Consider the following 4,128-nt stretch of genomic DNA (forward strand, 5'->3'; position numbering starts at 1 on the left):
AGCATAAGGCAATAATTAGCACAAACCAAACTGACGAGGTAGCAACTATCAATAAAAACCGATGAGCAAAAGAACGAGACACACTCTATCTCGAAGCCTATGATCTATACATTTTCTCTCCCTTTGACAACAAGTTACCAAAAAGCTTGAAAAATTATAGTGCTATGCGACACTCTAGGCACGATCTTCGGGAGATCCTGAAGGGGTCTTCTGGCTTGTTGCTCCGGTGTGTGTAGATGGCGTTGAGAGAAAGGCTTCTGCAAATGCCTCCGCTGATGTCCGTTGAGCTGGTGGTGTTGATATTGGGGGTGGCACTATAGCAGTGGCGGCAGGTGCAGTGTGTGTTGTCCTGGTGTCTGCTACTGGCACAACTGATGACCTGGTTGCCCTTGGCACTGTTTGAAATCTGTCAGTGGTAGGTATGTCATCTCTATCCTCAGCATCATCTCTCAGCTTCTCGACAATAGATTGTATCTCAGTGACCTTCACATAGATTTGTACATTTTGTATTCAACTATCCGCTCTAGGATCTCATGGTTCTTGGCTAAGTTGGCCAGACTTCGATCAATCCTCAGTGTTGCTTTTAGTAGATATGTCAACCGGTCTTGCCTTGATTTTAGATTGAATATTGATGCATTTGGTGCATTTTATGCCTTTGCTGCTTTTGCCTTCTCTGCCTTCTCTTGAGCCTCAATAGAATTTGGATGTGAAGTATCGATCACCACTTCGTTGTGTTCAAACTCTGGCTGAAGAGGAAGGTGCTATCGGTCAAGTAGATATGTGCCTGGACCAACCTTGGAGTTGATAAGCATCTGGATGTGTGGTGCATATCCACATGACGTCTTCTGGTTAGAAGCAGTCCTTTTGACTGTCTCAACAATCAGGCTCATGACTTTGAATTTCTGTGGTATATCAAAGAAGTGGAGCAGGTTGATGGAGTGGCCACGAATCATCCTCTCATCTCCAGACGTAGGCAAGAAGGTGTGCCTCAAAATGTAGTTTATGGTGGCCAAATCAGCAAGCAGATAGTATATGGAGCCAAACTTGTGTGTATCCAAAGCCTCATCAGTAATGGTCTCATACATATCTGCCATAATGTTATGATCCATCCTGGGCTTCCCATAGACATCAATGTCATTTTCTCCTTCTTTTGGGGCACTGATGAGAGTGACCCACTTAGATATAGATGATCGATATCTTGTGCCCTCAATCATCTACACAATTCTGCCATCTGGATAAAGTGTGATGTGGAGTAAAACTGCATCACCATCCCATCATTCCATTTTGTGAGCTTTTGTGCAACAAAAGCATCAACACTTGTAAGCCTGAAGCTCTCATGAATACGGGGAAGTAATATTAATTGGCATCGATGTACTTCCAATCCAACCATTTCATGTTGCTTATGATGGGCTTCTTGTCAAGCAGAACTGTCTCATAAAAATCTTGTTGTTCACGAGTGTGGAAACGATAGTCACAAGCTATTCTTCTCCTCACTAAGTATGGATGCACTTTCCTCCATTCTTTTAGTCCACTATCCTTCCAAAGCTTCATGTTTTCAGCCACTGGATGTCCATCATCAAGATTTGGAATTTTTGGCTTCAATTTTCTGAGGACTTGTGGCTCTTCATCCTCCTAAACTTCTGGCACTAGGGCCTTGTTCTTTTCAGCAGCTGGGATGTTCCTTGATGATCTCTTGGGTGCAGGAACTAGAGCTTTGATCTTGGGCTTGGAAGGAGCAACACTTGTCTTAATGGCATATGCCATGAGCTTTTGAGACTTGGCAGGGGGTGCAGCTCGGTCCTCTTCCTCCTCTTCTACATCTTCCCTCATGGAAGGCTTGCCAAGCACTGTGGCAGTAGTCTTCTTATTCTTCTTGTGATGCCCAGATAATTAAGCTATAGTAATTCTCTGCTAATGATGCCACGTCACTTCGATTACTGTTGCTAATCTCATGTTAGTTCGAAAGCGATTCAAATTCAAGCAAACAATAAAAGTTTTCAAATATTAAAACTAAAATGTTCGGAGTGAACCAAATATTGCATAGGTAATTATGGTGGGGAAGCCACACCTTTATAAAATGTTTAAAATACTATAAGCTGAATAAAACTGTAGCGAAAACTATTATTTAAATACTTTTAAATATTAAATAATTATGAAACTATTTTAGCTTGGGTAGCAAATTAATGTGGCAGTGGTATATTTGACATAGTAAATTTAGGTGCTGTTTTGAAATTTTATAAATTGAACTAAGTTAAAATTTGAAAGAAACATTAAAGGAAAAATGAATAAAAGAGGAAAATCAAAACAAAAACAAAAGGATAGTAAAAGCCCCCCTCTCATTGGGTTTCGGCCCACTAGCCCATCCCGGCCTACACATACCCCCGACCGAACCCTAGCCGTAACCACACTTCCCCCACTCATCTCCCCTGTCGCTCCCTCGTCTCCCCCTCTCTCGATCCAGATCTGGATCGGGATGGAAACAAACCGCCGATGCATGCCGCTCGACCCCGTCGCCCTCGACGACCATCACCACCACCACGACACTGTCGACCGCCAGCGCACCACCAGCCACATCCCCGGAGCACTGCCGCCTCGACCTCGCTCGTCCCCGTCCTCCTCCTCGCGTAGCTTCATCGCGCCTCGCCGAACCGAACCCCTGCAACGGGGGTGAGCCGCTACCTCCCCTCCTCTTTCCTTGCAGGTCACCGTGCCCGCTGTCTTCCCCGTAGATGTGCTCGTCGCACCTCGTGCGTGCCCACACTCGTGCACGCTCGCGCATGCCCTCGCCGCGACCACTTGCACCGCGGCCTTGTTCGCAACACCCGCCCACGTGCCCCCTACAGTGCCTCACCTCGCCCCGCTTCGGATGCGCCATGTCCGCACCATCCCCTGCTTGGCGTTGCCTCTGGCTGGTGCCTGCCCACACCGCACGAACGCCGTGCGGCTCCTCCTCCTGCCGCTCGTGCACCCACGCGCGCTCACTCGCGCGGGGCCGCGCCCGAGCCACTAGCGCTCGAGCCCGCCATTGACCGCGGCTCCCGCACCGACCCCGCCCGCCGGCGCCCCGCTTCCCCGGCGCCGCTGATCCTCCCCGCGGCCACCCATCCCCGCACGCCCCCTCCTCGCATACTGCCGCGTGCCTCCACTCCGCCGCCGCTGGCTTCTGCCACCGGCGCTCTGGCGAGCCCACCATCATCGCCGCACCTGCTACCTTGCTCCTGCTCCTCCTGCTGTTGCAGCTCCGCCGACAGCGCTCGCCTCCGCCTGTGCCTACCTGCCTCCTCCTCCCAGCGCCGCCGTCGGCCTCACGCGCCGCTCATAGCCGCTGCCGCCAGCAGCAGCCCCAGCCCGCCGGCGCCCGGGCCTCCATCCGCTGCGCCTAGGTCCAGCCCTGACAGGCGCCCACGCCCACGCCCACTACTCCCGTGCCCGTTAACCCGCTTGGGCCCAGTGCCAATGACACATGGGGCCCAGCCCCTGAACGTTTTTATTAAAAAAAGAAATGAAGAAGAAATAAATAAATATATAATAAATAATTAAATAATTAGTTAATCAATTCTGTTTAACTAAACTAATTAAAATTAGTTAATCTAATCTTTTAGTTAAAACTAATTAACCTTGCTTAATTACTCTGAGCCTAAGAGGAACGGGACGCAGGCGTCAGTTTGACTGGTCAAAGGTCAACTTTGACCGCTGATGTCATGCTGACATCATGATGATGCAGTAATTCTTTTTCAAATTAACTAAATAATAATAATCCCAGAAATCATTAATTCTTTATAAATTAATATAAAATAAACCGTATGTCGGATGAAAATACCTTGTACATGAAAGTTGCTCATAACAAATCCGAATACGTAGTTCGTTCGCCCGCCATACATCCCTAGCATAACAAACATGCAACTTTTCCCCTCCGGTCCATGTATCCAAAAACGTGAAACACCGGGCATACTTTCCTGGATGTTTCCCCCTTCGCCGGTAGCACCTAGTACTGCGTTAGGTCACCCCTAGCACCGCGTATTGCCATGTTATGCTTTATGATGCTTTGATTGCTCTCTTATTTATTGCGTTCCCCCTCCGTTATTTCTTTCTGGAAGACCCCGAGACCGCTATCGATACCCCCGTGAT

The sequence above is a fragment of the Triticum dicoccoides genome, chromosome 4A (genome assembly GCF_002162155.2).
Source record: "Triticum dicoccoides isolate Atlit2015 ecotype Zavitan chromosome 4A, WEW_v2.0, whole genome shotgun sequence".
Classification (NCBI taxonomy): Eukaryota; Viridiplantae; Streptophyta; class Magnoliopsida; order Poales; family Poaceae; genus Triticum; species Triticum dicoccoides.